General features: G+C 37.1%; 1 protein-coding gene across 5 annotated transcripts in view; it reads right to left on the bottom strand.

Moving 5' to 3' along the window:
* Nucleotides 1-24,530, bottom strand: part of LOC106137784 (potassium voltage-gated channel protein Shaw) — a 67,366-nt gene that overhangs the window by 26,892 nt on the left and 15,944 nt on the right. For all 5 annotated transcript variants that reach the window (XR_001228697.2, XM_013338691.2, XM_013338693.2 and 2 more), the window contains exon 2: nt 3,242-3,308. The gene's annotated coding sequence lies outside the window, so the exon portion shown is untranslated. The remainder of the gene's footprint in view (nt 1-3,241; nt 3,309-24,530) is intronic.

Below are 24,530 nucleotides of genomic sequence, written 5' to 3'. Positions count from 1 at the left end.
ACGGGAGAATTTATTCTTTTTTAAAACTTGTTTCGGTTACTCTAGACCTGACCCTTTACCAGGACGTCCTTAATTTGATCAAGATACGTTCGTCTAGGCCTAAAGTACTCGAACCTCCGAGCTTGCATGAAGTGAGTTATGAATGTGGATGAAGCGAAAGAAGTATGCAGAGATCGTGGCAAGTGGAAAGATGTAGTCTCTGCCTACCCCTCCGGGAAAGAGGCGTGATTTTATATATGTATGTATGCTAAAGCTTGTTAATTTTTTAAACTTTCCAGATTAATGTCTTGTCAGGTACCGAAGAGGTAATCAGAATCTACATATTTCCTCTCAATTTTTGTATCATATAATTGAAAAAATAAAAATAAATTTGAAGGGATATTGCTTTAAACTCCTTGATGAACCTTTAATCAACCGACAAGGCTCATCAAAGACTCAACAGTTATTTAAAAAAATGATGGACGACCTCTTAAAACCGCAATATTGAGGGCGACAGAACCGATCAATCAATGGAGAAATTAGATTATTTGTCACTCCGCAAGATTCATTATAGTGTGAAAATAGACTTCGTTGAACGGTTTTATGGGAATTTTATAGGGAAATACTTAATATTAATTCAATTCAAAATATTTAATCGTACATGAATTGAGTTACAGTTACTGCTTATCTATACTGATATTATAAATCTGAAGAGTTTGTTTGTTTGAACGCGCTAATCTCAGGAACTACTGGTTCGAATATTTTTTTTTTGCGTTGAATAAACCATTTATCGAGGAAGGCTTTAGGCTATAGGTATAATATCACGCTGCAACTATTAGGAGCGAAGAAATAATGGAAAATGTTAAAAAAAATACGTCCAATCAATCCACGTGGACGAAGTCGCGGACACAGCTAGTCTTTTATAAGTATTCATAGGGCATTTATACGAAGAATCTTGTGATATTCCTTATAAACTTAAAATCTAATTGTTTATGGCATTTATACGCAGAATCTTATGACGTTCCTTATAAACTTAAAATCTAATTGTTTGTGGCATTTATACGCAGAATCTTATGACGTTCCTTCTAAACTTCAAATCTAATTGTTTGTTGTAAACGTTAATTGAAAGCAAACCATTTAATATTAGGCACGTTGTCGACATTTACGGCCCAATTAGACCCCACCTTCGGCCATTTGGGCCCAATCCTTGTCATTTGTACCGAATTCGATTTTACGGGTTAAGCTTATTGATTAAGATTTTGATGGAAATCGCTTTTGGAAATTCCTTTTAAAGCACCATTAAAATGTCTTTGTTTACTGATTTTTTTTGAATAGTTTAAATACGTTTTTGTTTTAATATTGGCTTTCTGTCAATTTAACTTCTTAACGTATAAAAGTGCCATGTGATTCCCGGCACCAATAGAAGAGAATAGGACCACTCCTCTTTCCCATGGATGTCGTAGAAGGCGACTGGATTAGGCTTACAAACTTGGGACTCTTTTTTATGCGATAGGTTAGCAACCTGTCACTATTTCAATCTCAATTCTATCTTAAAGCCAAACACCCAAACGTGGCCCATCAGTATTTTCAAGACTGTTGGCTCTGTTTACCCCGCAAGGGATATAAACGTGATTATATGTGTGTATGTAACTTCTTAACAAGTCAAGATTAAGCCGTAACATACATAAAAGAAGCCAACGACCTATAATCACAGTTCTAGAATGGGGATAAAAATCTTTGAGTTTACACCGCATCGTTAACAGGAGACATTGTAACTCATATTGGATCATGATAACACATCCAAGTGCCTAAAAAATATGCAGGTTTCGTAACTCAATCTAATGGACAGAATCTTTAAAATGTCATTGGTACATGATGGTATGATTTCGCCAAATGCATCACTTTTTTATACGGATATTAAAACCATACATACATACATACATAGAATCATGTCAATATCCCTTATTGGGTAGACAGAGCCAACAATCATAAAAAGACTGATAGGCCACGTTCAGCTGTTTGGCTCAATGATAGAATTGAGATTGATTCAAATAGTGACAGGTTGCTAGCCTGTCGCCCAAAAGAAGAATCCCAAGTTTATAAGCCGATCCCTTAGTCGCCTTTTTGCGACATCCATGGGAAAGAGATGGAGTGGTTCTATTCTTTTTTTTATTCGTGCCGGGAACCACACGGCACAGAGTTAACAGTCTTGAAAAGACTAATAGGCCACGTTCAGCTGTAAGGCTTAAATATAGAATTACTCGTAGTTAATAAAATCTATGTTATTTATTTTTAATATCATTAGGATTGTATTACGCAAGACGTACAAAGCCTCATGCATTACATCATAAAAAAAAATAACATTTTCCCCGTCAGCCATCTTTATTATGAATCCTTACATTTTGTTACTGAGCCGTGCCTCGGTTGCGTGTTTATAATTCAGGGAATAAAAAAAATGTTTTCCTTATTCCCTGTTCATAAAGGTGGAAGTATATTTTGAGGGTTTTCATACTTCAGGAACAGAATCATTTTAAGTCTTCCCGTGGAACCAGGCGTTATAAAACTCATATTTGGCCGTAAAGAATAAGGCAGGTCCAAAAGGCACTAGACTTCGGCCAAACTCTTTATTTTTGCCTACGTTTTGCTTAAAATCACAAGAATCTTATAAATTCTTTTCATTTTTTTATTGGTGCCGTGTGGTTTTCGGCACCAATAAAAAAAAGAATAGGACCACTCCATCCTATGGATGTCGTAAAAGGCGACTAAGGGATAGGCTTATAAATTTGGGATTCATCTTTTAGGCGATGGGCTAGCAACCCGTCACTATTTGAATCTCAATATTATAATTAAGCCAAACAGCTAAACGTGGCCTATCAGTCTTTTCAAGACTGTTGGCTCTGTCTACCCCGTAAGGGATAAAGACGTGATCATATGTATGTATGTATGTATCTTATAAACTTGGGTTTCTTTTTATAGGCCTTGGGCAAGCAGACAGGTTGTCTTTTGTTTGAATCTCAATTCTATATTTAAGCCTAACAGCTTAACGTGGACTTTGTCTTTTCAAGATCGTTGGCTCTGTCTACCCCGCAAGGGATACAGACGTGATTATATGTACGTATATTTTTTTTTTCATCTTCGCGTGGTCTTGTTCTGACCCTGACCGTAGCGTAACGGGACCTTGGGTGCGTTTTCTGACCTTATAAAAAAAAGCAGAAAAGGTCATGGAATTTTTAGAAGAAACAAATATGTTTTTAATACATACGTTATGATATAGGTGTAGGACGCTGGGCACCTCTTGGCCCGAAAGGTTCAGAAGGCTAATGGTACATCTGGAACAAAGAAATGTAATAATTTATAAAACATACTAGATTGAATTATGATTGCACTGCATACATATAATCACCTCTATATTCATTGCGGGGTAGACAGAGCCAACAGTCTTGAAAAGACTGGTAGGCCACGTACAGCTGTTGGCTTTAAGATGAAATTGAGTTTCAAATAGTGATAGGTTGCTAGCCCAGCGCCTAAAAGAAGATTCCCAAGTTTACAAACCTATCCCCGAGTCCTCTTTTACGATATCCGTGGGAAAGAGATGTTTTCTGTGCGCAATTTCCATAGTGAAAAAAAAAAAGAAAAAATTTCCCGCCTTTTTTTCGAACGCTCACCGAATACACATTTATTTGTCGTCTCCAGAGTTTTATTTCACCAAAAAATTATGAATCAGTACTAATTGTCCTCATCACGAAAAATATTCCTAACACGGCAGTGCCGTGTGGTTCCCGACACCAATAGAAAAAAGAACAGGACCACTCTATCTCTATTTTCCATGGATATCGTAAAAGGCGACTAAGGGATAAGGTTTTAAACTTAGGATTCTTCTATTAGGCGATGGGCTAGCAACCTATTACTATTTGAATCTCAATTGTTTCTTTAAGCCAAATAGCTGAACGTGGCCTTTCAGTCTTTTCAAAACTGTTGGCTCTGTCTACCCCGCAAGGGATATAGACGTGATTATATGTATGTATGTACACCCAAAATCACTTTGTATCCCAAATTATATTGACATTGAATTAATTCGATCGTAAACTATCTGACACAATGACGTCAAGTTTGTGACGGCGTGACACGTGTCATTTGATGGTACATTTAATCATTTATAGGTACATATGCCTCCTACACTTAATAATTGTATGGTTATACGGTAATTACAACTTGATAATGGAAAAAAATTAGTTCGTCCGGCAGTGCCGTGTGGTTCCCGGCACCAATACAAAAAAGAATAGGACCACTCCATCTCTTTCCCATGGATGTCGTAAAAGGTGACTAAGACATAGGCTTACAAACTTAGGATTCCTTTTTAGGCGATGGGCTCGCAACCTGTCACTATTTGAATCTCAAATCTATCATTAAGCCAAATAGCCGAACGTAGCCATTCAGTCTTTTCAAGACTATTGGCTCTGTCTACCCCGCAAGGGATATAGAAGTGACCATATGTATGTATTATGATAATCAATAACAATAATTTGTTTATTTTAAGGACGTCCTGGCAAAGGGTCTGGTCAAGAATACGCGCTGAGCTTGCATGAAAAGAGTTATGGAAGTGGATGAAGCGAAAGAAGTATGCAGAGATCGTGGCAAATGTGAAGATGTAGTCTCTGCCTACCCTTCTGGAAAAAGGCATGTTGTTAAAAGTATGTATATACATACATATGGTCACGTCTATATCCCTTACGGGGTAGATAGAGCCAATAGTCCCGAAACGATTGAATGGCCACGATCAGCTACTCGCCTTAATGATGATATTGAGATCCAAATATTGACAGGTTGCTAGCCCATCGCCTAAAAAAGATTCCCAAGTTTGTAAGCCTATCCCTTAGTCGCCTTTTACGACATCCATGGGAAAGAGACGGAGTGGTCCTATTCTTTTTTGTATTGGTGCCGGGAATCACACGGCACTGCCGGGAACCACACGGCACGGTTAAAAGTAAGATTAGGGTTAAATTAAGAACTATGATTGAGACACAGTAGGCTTATAAACTTGGGATTCTTCTTTGAGACGAACGGCTAGCAACCTGTCACTATTTGAATCTCAATTTCATTTTTAAGCCATACAGCTGAATGTGGCCTTATAGTCTTGGCGACACTGTTGACTCTGTCTACCTCGTGATTTACATGTATTCGAGGTAGACAGAGTCAAGAGGTAGGTAGGTATTATTTTAAAGATCATTTTCCATATTCTTTTGAATCTCCTTTTAGGCGATGGGCTAGCAACCTGTCACTGTTTGAATGTCAATTCTATCATTAAGCCAATAGCTAAACGTGGCCTATCAATCTTTTCAAGGCTGTTGGCTCTGTCGACCCCACAAGGGATATAGACGTGACTACATGTATGTATGTTCTTTTGAACTATTAAATCTGAGCAAACTAAGAACGTCCTTATGTATCATAAGGAACTTTAAGTCTAATTTCATAAGTTCGCTATCAGCTAGTTAAAGGTACCCACGTTTTTGTCTGTGGGTTAAAAACAAACAGATACCCAACAATCACATACAATTTAAGGTTTCGTTTATCGAACGATTGTGTGTAATTCCTTCACTTTGCCTTGTAGGAAAGTTTTGTTTGTTTCATTTTAGTTTCCATGGCGACCCCCCGGGAATGCGTGGTAATGATGCAGAGATCCTATTAGGGAATTGCAATAAATCAAAGGTCATTAACCTATTTGACCTGACCGGGATACGAAATTGGAGTCGAGGCAGGAACTTTCATCACGTCAATGCGTCAGACGCTGTTCATATAAGCCTTTGACAAACAAAATATCTACTCAATTCTATATATGATCGATAATTGACGGAATTTCAATGAGAAATCTGTAGTAATATGCATATATAAACATACGTATCTATATATAATCACGTCCCTATCTCTGACGAGATAGATAGAGCCAACTGTCACGAGGAGACTGAGAGTTTGCTAGTATACTTATTGCCTTCAAGAAGAATCCCAAGTATATACATTCTGTCAGAAAAGTATCGGGAATGGATTATTTATTTATGGTTCCAAATTCAAATTTTTGTTTTTTTTGTTGTTGTTAGATTGGCACAACTGTTTTCCATTTTGGCGCGGAGTTTGAGTTGCATCTGTTGTTTACATTAAATACAGTGCTATTTTTAGTTATATCATATCTAGTGTGTATTGCTAATTTCATAATGGATAAAAACATCGAACAAAGAGTTTGTCTTAAATGTTGCATTGCCAATGGAATATCGTGTTCGGAGTCACTGAAAATGTTACAGAAGGCTTACGGTGAATCGACTTTATCAAAAACTCGTGCTTATGAGTGGTACAAAGCGTTCAAAAGCGGTCGAGATGTGATGGAAGATTTGCCTCGCTCTGGTAGGCCATCAACGTCTGCAACTGAAGTTAACATCGCAAAAGTGAAGGAAATAGTGACTGAAAATCCTCATTCAACTTTGAGAGAGATAGCCACCGAACTTTCTGTATCTCACGAGTCGATCCGTACCATTTTAACTAATAATTTGGGTATGAAACATGTTGCCGCTCGGCTAGTCCCAAAAGACCTGAATTTTTTTCAAAAACTCAATCGCATGAGAGTCGCTGAGGACATGCTAGAACGAGTCAATTCCGACCCAACATTCATGAAACGCATTGTTACTGGTGACGAGACGTGGGTTTACGAGTTTGACATGCAAACTAGTCAACAAGCTTCGGAGTGGCGCCTTCCAACTGAACCGAAACCGAAAAAACCACGCCAAAGTCGTTCAAAAGTCAAAGTCATGTTGACTGTTTTCTTTGACTATCGCGGTGTTGTGCACTCGGAATTCTTGCCGGAAGGTCAAACGGTAAATAAGGAATATTATTTGAGTGTTATGCGGCGTTTAAGAGAGCAAATCCGACGAAAAAGGCCAGATTTGTGGAAAGAAAATTCTTGGATTTTGCACCATGATAATGCACCTTCGCACAAGGCCATCATTGTGAACGAATTTTTAACCAAACACTCAACAAATACCATCGAGCAACCACCATATTCACCAGATATGGCTCCAGCCGACTTTTTTCTTTTTCCTAAACTCAAATTACCACTTCGTGGCACCCGTTTTCAATCGGTAGAAGACATAAAAGAGAATTCGCGGCGAGAACTGACTTCAATTCCGGAAACAGCGTTTAAAAAATGTTTTGATGATTGGATTATTCGTTGGCGTAAGTGTATCGTTTCTAAAGGAGCATATTTTGAAGGTGATAAAATAAATTTGGATGAATAACAAACAGTTTGTGTATTATTGATCTTTTCCTGCTACTTTCTTGACAGAGTAGTATTACTTGTATAAAGAGAAAAAATTATGAAGTTATGTAAATCTCATTAAATTGTATAGATTAAGGGCCTAACAGCGTGCATGTTTAACCGACTTAAAAAGAGAGAGGTCGTTTTTTTACAGTGACTTGCAACAAAAAATCATTTCATAAGGTTTTTCCAGTCATTATTACTTAGCGATAAAGCAAAAAAAAAAGAAAATAACTGACGTCAAACACCTGATTGTGGTGTTTAAAAAAAAATCACTTAACATCTATAACATAACATTATAATCACGTCTATATCCCTTCATTTATCCACGACTAAAATGTCTCGTTCAGCTGCTTGGCTGTCAGGTTGCTAGCCTATCGCCTAATAGAGGAATCCCTAGTATATAAACCTCCCCGTTAGTCGCCTTTTACGACATCCATGGGATAGAGATGAAGTTCTTTTTTCAATTGGTACCGGGAACCACACGGTATTCTATTTCCGCCATATAAAATTCAAACACAACATGAAAATAATAGCTGCCGGTCGAATTTTTACCGAAGCGATAACCGTATTACGAGTTATAACCAAATTAGGCTCTAACCGGGCCGTCAACTGTCCGATTACGGTTTCGGTGAAGTTCGTGTTAGTCGGTATTAAACGATGTGGAATAGAGATTTTACAAACATACATACATATGGTCACGTGTATATCCCTTGCGGGGTAGACAGAGCCAACAATGGCCACGTTCAGATATTTGGCTTAATGATAGAATTGAGATTCAAATAGTGACAGGTTGCTAGCCTATCGCCTAAAAAAGAATCCCAAGTTTGTAAGCCTTAGTCGCCTTTAATGACATCCATGGGAAAGAGATGGAGTAGTCCTATTCTTTTTTACATTGGTGCCGGGTACCTCACGGCATCATTCGATGAAAATAATCTGTCATTGAATGTGCGACCAAATGAATAACCAATAAATTGGCCGCTCCAATTGCCCGCACATTCGATGGTTTCGGTCACAAGAAAAATTCTCAGTTTTTTTCCACTTCGAATTGTGTTTTCGATAGTTATTTTTACAGTTAGACTAATTGCATTGTCGCTTGCAAGGGATGCGGTCTATAAATAAATATAATAAAATATGTCTTCCTTCTCTACGATATTTTTTAATAGTATTTAGGTATTTCCACCTCCACGATGTGATATTTGGCTGTTCGATAAGGAGTTTCCTTTTAGATCCGCATTTCTTAAATTTAAAACCTAGATCATGTAATAATAGCCTTAAATATTCCCTGCCGCAGTGTAATATATTCTCTTCTCTAAGTACAGCGTTCAAAGTTTTCAGAGTAGGTATTTTTTTGAAAATTGTGTAAAACTGAGTGACTTTTCTTCTTACCACTCCTTTTGTGAAATCGTCTATTTCCACTCTTTTTTTACGAACCTGTTTTGGTTTTCTCGGTGATTTAAATCTCTCGTTGTCATTTAATGCTTTCCCTTGTTGTACAATTCTAGATACAGTCTTTTCTGATAGTCCAGTAACTTCTGCTACAGTTTTATTTAAAGGTATATCTTGTTTATATTCATCAGAATTTGGGTCGAGTTTCTTTTTTCTAAAATATTCATATACGTTAAACGCCATTTGTTTGCACTGACTATTAATTCTATGTCCGAAAATATTTCGACTCATCTTGAGAATGTAATCTCATGTATAATTTTCACAAGGCGGCCGCAACTGTCAACACGTGTGATCGCTAACCGCGTAGCGAGCGAACTGAGTTTTTACAAGAATGCGCCCGCCGCCCGCACCTCTCTCGGTCCCCTTCGTCGTCATACCCCCGCGCCCCTGTACTCCGCGGGCGAGGACTCATTTAGGCGGTTCTACTATAATTTGGGACGTTTTAGAAATGGTCAGATTCATTTTTTTTTTCTGTTTTTTTTTTTTAATTGTCCGCCTTTCGCTGTCTTGTTTGGTAGGTGACAGCGGTTATAAGAGAAATGTTGTCGGAATCAAGGAAAGACTTTTAAACTTCGAATTCTTCTTTTAGATAATCAGCTAGAAACCTCTCACTATTAGAAACTTAATGCTATCATTATGTCATATATAGCTACGCGTTGCCTTTCAGTCTTTTAGAGGATGCTGGCGCTGTCTACCTTGTAAGATATAAAGACGTGAATAAGACCTCTTTGCACACAAAAATAAAAGGTCTTGAATCCAACTGTATACTGTGATATGCATACATATAATCACGTCTATATCCCTTGCGGGGTAGACAAAACCAACAGTCTTGTAAAGACTAATAGGCCACGTTCAGCTGTTTGATTTTATGATAGAATTGAAATTCAAATAGTGACAGGTTGCTAGCCCACCGCCTAAAAAGAAGAATCCCAATTAATAAGCCTGTCCTTGTTTACAGTGACTTAAGTAGAATTGAAGATTGAGTCAGTAGAACATTGTTCTAGTTCAGAACTATATCAGAACGAACTTGAAGTTTGCGAGTTACGGGTGTGGAAACAGTGCGACTAATTAAGTTGCCAAAGTCTGGATTTCTGTTAAACTAAAGCTCAGATTTCACACTTAGTCTTTGTCAAATCTTATAAATCAATATCTTTCGCTAGTGACTTTACTTGCATTATTGGCCTCCTTGCAGACCTGGTTGCGTCCCCACAAGAGATAAAGTCACGTCTACATCCCTTGCGGGGTAGACAGAGCCAACAGTCTTGAAAGGCTGACAGGCTACGTTCATGTTTTTGGCTTATCGATAGAATTGAGATTCAAATTGTGACAGGTTGCTAGCCCATCGCTTAAAAGACGAATCCCAAGTTAATAAGTTTTTTTTCTTGGTGTCGGGAACCACACGACACCTACGGAAAAATCCGTGTTCGTATGTATTTATGTATGTAATCTAAATACGTTTGTTTGAAAGCTGTTAAATAAAGCAAAGTAAGCCGACGCAGGCTTAATTAATTATTCAAATATATTTTACGCCCACCACTCGCCTACCACGTGACGAATCACGGTTGATTACGTAACAGAAATTCAAATTAGTTGTTTTTAAATTGCCGTGTGGTTCCCGGCACCAATAAAAAAAAAGAATAATCCCACTCCTTCTCTTTCCCATGTATGTCGGTAAAGGCGACTAAGAGATAGGCTTGTTAATTTGGGATTCTTCTTTTAGGCGATGGGCTAGGAACCTGTCACAATTCGAATTTCGATTCTATCACCAAGCCAAAGAGCTGAACGTAGCCTATCATTCTTTTCAAGGTAGACAGAGCCAACAGTCTTGAAAAGACTGAAACGCCACGTTCAGCTATTTGGCTTAATGATAGAATTGAGATTCAAATAGTGACAGGTTGCTAGCCTATCGCCGAAAAGAGGAATCCCAAGTTTATAAGCCAATCCCTTAGTCGCCTTTTACGACATCCGTGGGAAAGAGTGTAGTAGTCCTATCCTTTTTTTCTATTGGTGCCGGGAACCACACGGCACAATTAAATTATATAAATAATAATAACAGTTACATCATTAAAACCGTTTTGAACTTGAATTTAAAACGTGTTCCCTGAAATAACCTCAAAGGACAGTCTTAGACGAAATTAGTTTCATTGGGAGACCTTTAGAACGCCCTTTTGACTACGAGGCTTGAATTTTAGTTAAAATTAACAGTTTGGATAAATCCAATGAAATACCTATAAGTATATAAAACTAGAATGTTGTGACATGAAAGAAGATGTAGTTACAGGAATAGTAAAAGGTATGTTAAGATGGTTCGGTCATGTGGAGAGGATGAATGAAAGCAGGTTGACTAAACAGATATACAAGGAGAGTGTGGAGGGAATGGTCGGAGTGGGAAGACCTAGACGAACGTATCTTGATCAAATTAAGGACGTCCTGGTAAAGGGTCAGGTCCAAAGTACTATGGTAGTCTCTGCCTACCCCTCCGGGAAAGAGCGTGATTTTATGTATGTATGTAAGTATATTAAACTAGAAGACGCCGATTCCCGTTCCCGCGGGAACTTCGGGAGATACTCTCTCAGTACCACATTAAGAACGGACACGCCAAATTTCAAGATTTCTAGAGCCAGCGGTTTTGTCTATGCGTTGATAGTTTAGTTAGTCATTCACTTTCTTCTTACATACATTCATATAGTCACGTCTATATCTTGTGCGGGGTAGACAGAGCCAACAGTCCCGCAATCCAAGTTTAAAAGCCTATCTTCAGGAGTAGACGTCCTACGGCTAAAATAATGATAATCCTGATGATCGTTGCAAACATACATACATACATATGGTCACGTCTATATCCCTTGCGGGGTAGACAGAGCCAACAGTCTTGAAAAGACTGATACGAATCGTTCAGCTATTTGGCTTGATGATAGAATTGAGATTCAAATAGTGACAGGTTGCTAGCCCGTCGCCTAAAAGAAGAATCTCAAGTTTATAAGCCTATCCCTTAGTCGCCTTTTACGACATCCACGGGAAAGAGATGGAGTGGTCCTATTCTTATTTCTATTTGTGCCGGGAACCACACAGCACAGGCACGCGTTGCAAACATGTTGACCAAAACCGTTTTAAATGAACGCCATAAATAATTTTCCTTGTTCAAGACTTGAGTCACTCTTATAAGAATTAAATCACGTCTTCTAAACACAATAGCCGGTAATTATTACGCTAAAGGAGATTAATTTGGCGAAAGCAATTAGTGATTTAATTAACGGTTGTAATCCTCTCGTTTCAGAGAAATACCAACCGGTTTATTGCTTTTTTTTTTATTGACGAATGGGGACGATTTGACGCGACTTTTTTTTTTTGGTTGGCATCACGGCTTTTGGATTTTTAAACACTTTTGACAGCAATTCGAAATGATACTGGACGAAATTTATTTGAGCGAAATTTTACTGGTTTTCAAACAAATAGCGTAATATAGCGTGTGGTTTTCGGAACTTTAGAATAGTTCGTTCTTCGTTCTTCAAATAAGTTAACTCTTGCTATCCCTTTTCACCGTACAGGTATTGCCTCCAATTCTTTCGCTGTTATGGCTGTTAGGCTCTGGAATTCACTTCCCGAGTCCATCAGGACATCCCCAAGTCGTTCTAGTTTCAAATCGCGGGTAAACGGGTTTTTCCTGAGTCGCGAGGGTATTTAATATCGCCTTTTCACTCATTTCGGTAATCGCTGCACCTATTTATTTATGTAAGTATATTGTTTATCTATTGTAGTTTTTATGTATGTATATTGTTTATCTATTGTATTTTTTATGTATGTATATTATAATTATTTTATTTTATATTTTGTGTAGGTATAAATATATTTATTTAGTTTAACCCCACATGAAGTTCTCTGTAAGACCCAATGGTTGACTGGTAGATAATGCTTCTAGCATTAAGTCCGCCAATTGTGCTATACATTTGTATCTTGTGCAATGAAGTTTAAATAAATAAATAAATAAATAAATAGTACTACTTCATATTTTAACCGTGGGTGTCGTAAAGGCGACTAAGGGATAGTCGTATAAACGTGAAATTGCTCTTGCAAGCGATGGGCTAGCAACATGTCACTAATTGAATCGCAATTCTATTCGAGACTGCTGACTTAATCTAGACATGATTATATGAATGAATTAATGAATGAAAGACATAAAAGTCAGAAAAAGAACAAAAGTCAGAAATAACATATAGGCGGAGGGTGCAACTGGGAACACGCCAGAATAAAAAAAAAGAATTCAGTTAAAGAAAAAGGTATTCAGTTAAAAATAGTAAATACATACATACACATACATATCGTCACGTCTATATCCCTTGCGGGGTAGACAGAGCCAACAGTCCTGAAAAGACTGAATGGCCACGTTCAGCTATTTGGCTTAATGTAAAAATAGTATATTATTCACGTAATTAATCCAGTGGGCTATTAATAAAATGTACCTACACAATGAATGATTGAGCACCGCCTGTGATCTTGTCACCGGATATTCGGAACAAACGAGATATAGAATACAATACGAATTTTATGTCACTTTATAATCTCCCACGCATAAAAATTTACGAAAAGCGGAATGTAGAATGAAATCTATAAATACGACATGAGGTCACGCTTTTTAAAGTCAATTTGTTATACAGTAAAACGGACGTATTGAAATTATTAATTTTAAAAATATTCCCACTATTTTTAAATGCAGATTGCATTCATTCACGATTTAGATTTAAGAGATCTGTATTTTTATATTGACGTCCGGTGAAAATGCTGCAGTGTAGTTTGTTCCGCCGGTTCTTCTACACATGCGCTTTGGAAGGGGAAGTAGACAAACCAGCAGTCTTGAAAGACCGTAAGGCCAAGTTCAGCTGACAGGAATAATGATATAATTGAGATTTAAATAGTGACCACCAAGTAATACCAAGTTTATAAAGCTATCCCTTAATTGCCTTTTTAACGACATCGATGGGAAAGAGATATAGAATATTCTTAATAGAATAAAGTTTATAATGCTATTAACTAATTTAAATTGATTTATGCTTGTCTTGTTATATATATTTCATTTATTTTGTAACTTTAAAAACAAAATTAGGTATGCGTTGATTCTAAAAATTGTCCACGAATCTCATTAATTCACGGGAATTTCGACAAATTTGTCAAATCGCTTAAGTCCTCGTGATGAATGGTAAAACTTTGGAACCAAGTATTTGCAACTCCTTAGAAAATAATCCAATAATCTCTCACCTCAATCGCTTTTGAATACTGGATTCAGAATTATAAATTTAGATTTGACACAAAATTAATTGATATCTGGTACTCCCTACTGGATTTAGTCCCTCAGACTCTGGAGAGAAGGCCGGGGTATTCCTTTGATCATGGATCCTAGATTGGGCGAGTCAGCTTTTTACACGAAGCGACTCCCATCTGATCTCCGCATTATATCTTATCGTTCATTAGTACATATAATTATCATACATTTTAACATAATTTAATAACCATCACCTAATGAAGAATCCCAAGTTTTTAGCCTGTCTTAGTCGCATTGACGACATCCATTGGTAAGAGACGAAGTGATCTTCAAGTTTTTTAGCCTATCCCTTAGTCGCAATTTACGACATTCATGGGAAAGAGATGCAGTGATCGTATTCTTTTTTATATTTGTGCCGGGAACCACACGGCATATATTTCTATGGAAAAAAAGAACCAATATAATTCAACAAGTGATCGCGGCCAAATGGCGGATGGGCGCAAGTAAAAATCATCATTACCTACAACCAATCTGCTTAAATATGGATAAGAACACCAATACTGTCTCTTCACTATAAAACTAAACCCTTATACCAAATATATAAGGTTCAGAATCCTCTTTGTGTTCATTTCCATTTTGTAGAAGGAAAAAAATACGCCTTCTAATAAACCAAACTGGATATTCCGTTTGTATTTGCGAACGTTTATTATATTCGGCCACAGAGCTGAGAAGAATTCGTTACGGCAGAATTTCCAAATTCAAAAATGTAGACAATCTTATAAAAATTATAATGGTATATGTTTAATAATGTTTGAAAACATTTCACGCAAGAACAAAACTAATTTGGATGAAACTTTAGAAAATTAAATCGTATCTTTACTAGAGTATTCACTCCGCTGTCGTCAATCAAAAATTCCGTATATTTTCGTTCTCTTTATATACATATGTGATAGCTGCGCCCCGGGGCTTCGCTCCCACGTCTACACATCCCTTGCGGAGTAGACTGAGCCATCAGTCCAGAAAGGCCACGTTCAGCTGTATGGCTTCATGATGGAATTGAGATTCAAATAGTGACAGGTTGCTAGCCCTTCGCCTACAAGAGGGAATTCCATGTTTGTAATCCCTTAGTCGCCTTTTACGACATCCATGTGAAAAATATGGCGTAGTTCTATTGTAAAGTGTGGGAAACCTTACGGCACGAATAACTATTAAGATCATAAAATTATATCAATATTTTAATTGATGATGCTTATTTTAATAACACTGCACTTAGATATAGTATTCAAATAGTAACGTTTTCACATTATTGCAACACAATTAAAATAATCATAAAACACAAACTTACAGCTAAGTAACATTTTTATGGTAGGTACTTGTTAATTTCTTTTTAACTCTATAATTTTGTTCTGACTTTTGAAATGTGCTCGTCATATTTTCGTCATTTTGTTTAAAATTAAAGTCACGGCTCTGTCCGTGGGGGCTTCTGATAAGATTTGATTTGAAAAAAAAAAAATTCCACCCAATATTTTTTCTTTGCATAATTTCAAGCTAAAAATGACCTAATTTTTTTGGCAAAAGTGTACATTTGTCACATTAAAATATAAACGTGGATAAAATAAAGGGTAGATAGCACCAACTGCCAATAGACTCGAAAAGAGAGTCGCGTTCAGCTGGATCTAGCAGTAAATCAGCAGACTGCACTGAAGCTGTTTATTCTTCAATAACGTCGTCTCTACTATTATCCAAACATAGAATAGAAATCTGGACGACAGAATACATTGTTATGATTAAGATTCAATACATAAATTGATGTACATACAGTACTGAATTTTTAATCTATAGGTACTAATATTATAAAGCTGAAGAGTTTGTTTGTTTGAACGCGCTAATCTCAGGAACTACTGGTTCGAATTGAAAAATTCTTTTTGTGTTGAATAGACCACTTATCGAAGAAGGCTTTAGGCTATATAACATCACGCTGCAACTACAAGGAGCAAAGAAATAACGGAAAATGTGAAAAAGCGGGGAAAATCATCCTTGAGGGCTTCAAAGATGCCCAAAATAACTATTCCACGCGGACCAAGTTGCGGGCACAGCTGGTTTAAAATAAAAAAGGTAACTGTTATCTGAATAACGAAATACATTCTATACGAATGTGAAACACTAGGACAAAAATCGACTCCCTAAGCTCAGGTTTATTTTCCTTTGTGCCCCAAATGAAATGCAAATGAGGCTCTTATCCTTATGGTATTACGGAGCAGAATCGCAAACTGCCAACTGGGATCCATCTGCGAAGCTACCCTTAGCATTCCCGGGAACATGTGCCCTCGTAGGGATCTAAATTCGGGTCAATGGCGACTTAGATTTAGATTTCCATAGAATTACTCGTTTTATACGTATATTTTTAAGGATAAGTTGCTTGGTTAACGAAATCTCTGAATGGGTAGTCTTCCTTGCGGGGTAGACAGAGCCAACGGTTTTGAAAAGACTGATAGGCCACGTTCAGCTGTTTGGCTTAATGTAAGAATTGAGATTCAAATAGTGACAGGTTGCTAGCCCATAGTCTAAAGGAAGAGTCTTAAGTTTAAAAGCTTATTTAGTCGCCTTTTACGACATGGGAAAGTGAAGGAGTATTTCTATTCTGTTTTTATTGGTGCCGGAAACGATACGGCATTTTTATTTATTAATAAGACATTTAAAGAAAAAAAAATATTTTTATCTTTAATAAGTACTTCAAAATGAACTTTGTGATCCATGTTTTTATACCTACCTAACAATGCAGACCAGAAGATGGCGTTGTTCTTTACAAATACCTCTTTTTACGACGGGGTTAAACAACAAATTTGTAAATTCAGTCAGGTCAGGTTTTCTTTTCTTCAATAACTGCTTATCTATGAAGGGCTAGTTCTAAATAATATCTATTATCATATCATGTTATACGTCGAGAGCTGACAATGAGCAATATGATGAGGGTTCGGGGTGAATCGGTACGGTGCCCGGTTAAAATGAGTGTGTCGTGTGGTTCCCGGCACCAATACAAAAAATAATAGGACCACTCCACCTCTTTCCCATGGATGTCGTAAAAGGCGACTAAGGGATGGGCTTACAAACTTGGGATTCTTTTTTAGGCGATGGGCTAGCTACACTGTAACTATTTGAATCTCAATTCTATCATTTAGCCAAATAGCTGAACGTGGCCATTCAGTCTTTTTAAGACTATTGGCTCTGTCTACCCCGCAAGGGATATAGACGTGACCATATGTATGTATTAAAATGAGTAATACGCAGAAAGGCACATGTTCGAATCCTCGGTCATGTACCAATGCCATTTTCGAAGTTATGTTCATCAGTTTGAATACTAACCGATGCTCTTACGTTGAGGGAAAACATCGTGAGGAAACTTGTATATTCAGGCAGTTGGATGTGTAACCATGATCGATCCAATACGGGTTAGGTTTACCTGCAAAGGTTGCGGAGGTCAGGTGGGAGTCGCTTCGTGTAAACTCACACACCCAATCCAGGATTCATGGTCAAAGACATACCCTGGACTCTTCTCCTGGCTGTTGGCTCTGTCTACCCCGCAAGGGATATAGACGTGACTATATACATATATGTGTGTAGCAATAAAACAAGATGATGATACAATTTTAAATACCTAACGTTAATTCTTTTAAATTAGAAGACCTAAAGGCGTATCCACAATATGTATCACATATGTTTTTCAACATTATCGGTATTTCTCCGCCATTACCAATGTGTATAACACTCAAGCGGCCTTTTCAATAAAAATGGTCCATACAAATAAATGGTCAGCGATCATTGATCTCTATTGATATTGCTATATAGAATTTTTGCTTCGAATCGTCTATTTTTTATGAAACGACAGTTCTCTAACTTTCGCTTATATGCTGGTCTGGTAGGTAAATAATGTAGGTATATCAGCTGAGTCGGAGTGGGAAGACCTAGACGAACGTATTTTGATCAAATTAAGTACGTCCTGGTAAAGGGTCAGGTCAAAAGTACCCGAAACCGCCGAGCTTGCATGAAAAGAGTTATGAATGTGGATGAAGCGAAGGAAGTGTGCAGAGATCGTGGCAAGTGGAAAGAGGTAGTCTCTGCCTACCTCTCCGGGAAAGAGGCGTGATTTTATGTATGTATGTATGTATATCAGCTGTATAGACGTAGAAGAAAAGGCAGACGTAGTGTGGCTTAAGAGAAGCGAAGCATCATAATGGCGGCATTGTACGTATATGTGAATGACAGAAAATGAGATAATCTATTTTATTAAGCATCTATGTGTAATGGCAGCCGACTGTCACACCATTGGTGTATGCGTGAGGCGTGTCTATATACTATATATACATACATATAATCAAGTCTATATCCCTTGCGGGGTAGGCAGAGCCAGCAGTCTTGAAAAGACTGAATGGCCACGTTCAGCTATTTGGCTTAATGATACAATTGAGATTCACATAGTGACAAGTTGTTAACCCATCGACTAAAAAAGAATCCCAAGTTTGTAAGCCTATCCCTTAGTCGCCTTTTACGATATCCATGGGAAAGAGATGGAGTTGTCCTATTCTTTTTTCTATCGGTGCCGGTAACCACACGACATTTTTTTGACTAAACAAAATCCATGGCAACCGTTGCTATGGCGTACTAGAAGGTTGACTACACATAATATGTATTTTTATATGGCCAATAAAGATAAGTTACTAGCCCAGATAGAAGATAAGTGCCGTGTGGTTCCCGGCACCGATAAAAAAAAGGATAAGACGACTCTATCTCGTTCCCATGGACTAAGGGATAGGCTTATAAACTTGGGATTCTTCTTTAAGGCGACGGGCTAGCAACCTGTCACTATTTGAATCTCAATTCTATTGTTAAGCCAAGCAGCTGAACGTGGCCTATCAGTCTTTTCAAGACTGTTGGCTCTGTCTACCCCGCAAGGGATATAGACGTGACCATATGTATGTATGTATGTAAAATATTTCACTAAGTGGGTGGATAACAGGAAAATATTTTCTTGTGAACGAATAAAAAAGAAAGTTCTCATAAAAATACGATGTCGCACAAAGCAACCCTTTTAAGGGTTAGATCTACCCTTGGCAAAAGTAAATATACGAAAATATTGAAAGGGAAGCTTCTGCCTTTGTATAAAACACGACAATAAAAAGACGTTTTGGGTCAAATTTTAGATTTTTAATACAATATGTTCTATGTATCAATTAGAGTAGGTACAGTTTAAAAAATTTAATGTTAACTATATTAAAATATCATTTTTAGAAGGACGTTATACAGCTTTGGTTAAGACTATTTTTAATATTTTTAATATCACGCACATATGCCGTGTGGTTCCCGGCACCAATATTACACGGCACACAATTGGTTTATTTTAAAACCTATTCGTGAAGATTTCTTTTTCCTTAAAGAAAAATCTCATTTCAATACAGTCCCAATAATCTTAAGTTCTGGTTTTTACATCGTTTAACTTAGTTATGAAAACTTAACTTTCCACAGCTTTGCTTGTTAGTAATAAGTTGTAATAGGCAAAAAACATTGGATACCTTTCAAAATACATACATACATATAATCTCGCCTATATCCCTTGCGGAGTAGACAGAGCTAACAGTCTTGAAAATACTGATAAGCCACGTTCAGCTGTTTGTATTAGTGATAGAATTGAGATTCAAATAGTGACAGGTTGCTAGCCTGACGCCTAAAAGAAGAATCCCAAGTTTATAAGCCCATATCCCTCAGTCGCCTTGTACGACATCCACGAGAAAGAGATTGAGTGGTCCTATTCTTTTTGCTACAATAAAAGTCTTAATTAGACTTTCGACTGAAAAGAACTTGCAAGCAATACCGTGGTCAAAAGCTAGTAATTGATAATGTGTTGACATACAAATTCTTTAATTTAGCACGTATTATGTGAACGAAGTCTAGTTCAATCTGCAGACATAAATTAGACTCACTGCAGTGCAAACGTTTTAGTGTCCATTGCATTCAGAATTCATGGTAATGCTTTGAATAACGGATGCCGTGTGGTTGCCGCCGTCTTATTTTTGTCCGTATAATTCTGAAAAGGCGATAAAGGGAGCAGGCATCAAGTGAAATAATAAAGGACCATGATTTATCGTGGATTTTATTAATAATAATAAATATAATAATAAATATCTAATAAAATAAGTATATAATTTATTCAAAGCTAGTTTATAGGTTGCTGTCTTAAAGCTTAGGCAATAATAAATATAATAATAAATATCTAATAAAATAAGTATATAATTTATTCAAAGCTAGTTTATAGATTGCTGTCTTAAAGCTTAGGCAGTATACTGCCTAACCTGTGCCTCATATTCATCTAGATTTAAGGATTAGAAATTGGCATTCAATCATTGAATGAATCATTGAATTTCATGAATGATGTCAATTTGATTTTGAGATCCTCATAAATTTTTATTATATACATATAGTGCGTGCTATCATTAAGCCAAATGGCTGAACGTGGCCATTCAGTCCTTTCAAGACTGTTGGCTCTGTTTACCTCGCAAGGGATATAGACGTGACCATATGTATGTATGTATAGTGCCGTGTGCCATTTTCTTTATTCTGATTTATCTGGTAAAGTAAAGAATGTAAATAAAATAAAAACTAACAATAAAATACTTTTTATTTTTTGTGTTTTAAAATACTTTAAGATTTAAAATAGCTTCTTTATATTATAAAAGTCCATCAGCAAAGGCGCATGTAAATATCTCTCGCTCTCAATTTTCACCCATCTTAAGAATGCATGATAAAAATTGTACGAAAATCCCGCGTCATGCGCGCCCTTGGCAGTCAGATCGTCGTGGAAATAGTCTCATACAAAATTTATTCGCGGCGCAAACGCTTGGAAAAATCCAAGTTCTCGGGTTAAAATAATGCCGTCGAGACATGACCGCTCTGAATTTAGATTCAAAAAAAGGGTTAGATAAATATAGCGGAAAGTGCAGCGTAGAACGACCTCCCATGAGATGGACAGACGATCTACCTATCTATATGGCAGGCGCGACGCCGTTTTCATCGCGCGAAAAACTATCGCTGTTTCGCTTTGTCTAATTTTGGTTTAAACATTTTCATGTTTAGTTTACTTTTATAATCATAGATGGCGCTATCCCATATTGAAACGCGATATGGTTTCGAATTCTGCACAAGAACATAAAGTAATTTGACATAATGTTTTCGTTCCTGTAGTCTTAAGTTGCATTCAAGTTTCCATGGCAACGATATACGTTTGTATATTATTAAAATGGCAACCGTGGAAGTCCTTGGAGTAACTTTGGTTCCAGGTTGCTCCTAATACGAGGTGGAAATTATGGGGAAAAGCATATGCTGCAGCTGCTTGGCTTAATGATAGAATTGAGATTCAAATAATGACAGGTTGCTAGCCTATCACCTAAACAAAGAATCCCAAGTTTATAAGCCTATCCCTTAATCGCCTTTTACGCCATCCACGGGAAAGAGTGGTCCTATTCCTTTTTGTATAAGTGCCGGGAACCACACGGCACTATCTTTTTAGACGTGACGCCTTTTATACACTATTTTTAGGCTAATCTTATCAATTCTTGGACTATAATCATAAGCGTATGCTATAGCTATCTAAGCTGCCTGGCTAACTGCCTGGAAAATAGGATTGCCTAGATTTTCATCAATATAATAGGAACACGACGGATCTACGAATTGTAGACTTTAAGTGTTCGACATAAACTTGTAATTCGCTTGTAAGTATAGGTGAATGGGTTCAGTTAAGATCCATAGTAGAGCTGTTTATTATTTACTAGGGTTGGCGATGAAAACCTTCTCAAAAACTTGTATGTCAATGAACCATTATGAACAAACAATGATTTTATTCATTCGTAAGGAGATTTATAAGAAAATGTTACAATGTGCATAATGAAAACCTGACGATTACCTTTGTAGGCGTTTTGTTATATAGACGTCGTGCCGTGCGGTCAATGATGCCCAAAATAACTTTCACGCGGACGAAGTCGCGGGCACAGCTAGTCTATTATAATTCTGTTTGCCGCCCCTTCCTGGCTATTTACCGCTACGTCGGCTACATTGTCCCTATTTTCAATTACGCAGCCATCATTCAAATACCCTCAAACAATGCCTCTTTGTGGTAACAGTTATATAATATTTACATTACGAAAATATCAACGCTGCCACCAGGCGAAGGCTTGAGTAACTTTTGACAAAGGCAAATAATAAAATAAATGTGTGCACTATACAAACATATAATTACGTCTCAATCCCTTACGGGGTAGACAGAGTCGCGAGTGAAAGGCCAAGCCCAAGACGTACATACATACATACATATACATAGACTATATGTATGTATGTACTAATAAAGAAATTAAACAGTCCGAACGAAAAATTTCTTCTTCGAAGTACCTAAATGATATGAGATCTTTGAAAAGGCAGATTCCCTTATTCAGAGCAGACTTAGGTTTATTTTGTTACATGATCCCATTATTATGATAAAAGAATCCTTTGGCCTTTTCCACTCTGAACTAACAAAGGGCCGACCTTTACTGACGACCCTAAGCCGATGTTGGCATTTCAGTGAAAACTAAAACATACATACGTCAAAATTGTTTTATATCTACGTAGGTATGTAATTTCAATTAAGTAGCAAATTTTCTTAATGTATGTTATCTTTTATTATAATTATTTTTTTAATAACTTTTAAAAATGCACTTCATGATGTTTTTTTTATTACCTACCAAAACAAGTATTCTAGTTTCTTCGAAATTTCGTCTCAATTCCTGGTAACAATATACAATCATGACGTATCTATTTTCAAATTATGTCATTCCTTTCAATTTTGTGTCATCACGCGCGCCACCTGTTGTTGATAGATGGAGTTGAAGTCGATAATGTCAATGTGCGCTTGCGTTCCTAATTTCATTTAGCTGATGTAAGCCCCTTAATATACAAGTAGGTACATGCCAAATTTCAAACCTTTAGATCCAGCTGTTTGAGCTGAGCGTTGACATGTCAGTCAGTCAGTCAATAAACTTTTTATTATAGACCTTTAAACATTTTTACAATCGTCATAAACGTTCGAGGGTAAGTGACTCGATAATTTGAAAAAATGGATGAACATTTTGGTACCTATAACATACCTCGCACAAGTTTCTAAACAATTTGTACGGATGGTTGGTGCGTGATCAAAAATTCATATAACGTATTTCAAATAAACCATGATTTATGATAAACGAATGTGCTATTCAACACATTTATACATACATATAATCATGTCTATATCCCTTGCGGGGTAAACAGAGCCAACAGTCTTGAAAAGACTGATAGGCCACGTTCAGCTATTTGGCTTGATGATAGAATATTATTTACATACATACATACATATGATCACGTCTATATCCCTTGCGGGGTAGACAGAGCCAACAGTCTTGAAAAGACTGAATGGCCACGTTCAGCTATTTGGCTTAATGATAGAACCGAGATTCAAATAGTGACAGGTTGCTAGCCCATCGCCTAAAAGAGGAATCCTAAGTTAATAAGCCTATCCCTTAGTCGCCTTTTACGACATCCATGGGAAAGAGATGGAGTGGTCCTATTCTTTTTTGTAATAGTGCCGGGAACCACACGGCACGGTTATTTTATGTATTTATATTTTCATCTGCCGCGTGGTTTCCGGCACCAAAAGTAATAATACCAAGACCATCCAGACCACTCCATCTATTTTCTATGGACGTCGTAAAAAGCGACTAAGGGATAGCCTTATAAACTTTGGATTCTTCAAGGCAATGGGCTAGCCACCAGTCACTACGTGAATTTCAATTTTATAATAAAGCTAAACGTGGCCTATCAGTCTTTTCAAGACTGTTAGCATTGTCTACCCCGCAATTGATATAGACGTGACCATATGTATGTATGTATGTATCTATATAAAATGGGATAATCAATACAAAGTCATACATCTTGAAAAGACTGTTAGCATTGTCTACCCCGTAAGGGACAAAGACTTGAATATATAAAGGTATGTATGTATTTCTAACAATGACTAAGGGTCTAGCAATTATAATCATTACTTAAAGCAACCTTGGTAACAGTCGTAAAATCAAAGTGGGCTTAAAATAGTCACAAATCAATTTTTTCGAGGTCATTTCGTGTTAACCTTTCTATTATACATTACATTCTTTAATCACGTCTTTTTTCCGGACGGGTAGGCAGAGACCTACATTTTCCAAGCATACTTCTTTCGTTTCGTTTTACGAGTATCACTCTCAAGATGCAAGCTTGTTTGAGGGTACACTTGACCTTTGACCTTGACCTTTCAACGGGATGTCCCTGGTTTGAGCAAGGTACCGTATGTTGGTCTTGGTCATATCCTTCTAACGTCTCAATTCACAATCTCCTGTTAATTATTTTATTTTCTTTTAAAAGGCAAAACCAACAGCATCATTAAAATGAGTCGTATGGTTTGCGGCACCGATAGAAAAAGAAAAACGAGTAGGATCACTCCATCTCTTTCATCTA

The sequence above is a fragment of the Amyelois transitella genome, chromosome 17 (genome assembly GCF_032362555.1).
Source record: "Amyelois transitella isolate CPQ chromosome 17, ilAmyTran1.1, whole genome shotgun sequence".
Lineage (NCBI taxonomy): Eukaryota > Metazoa > Arthropoda > Insecta > Lepidoptera > Pyralidae > Amyelois > Amyelois transitella.
This window is presented reverse-complemented; position numbering and strand designations above follow the sequence as displayed.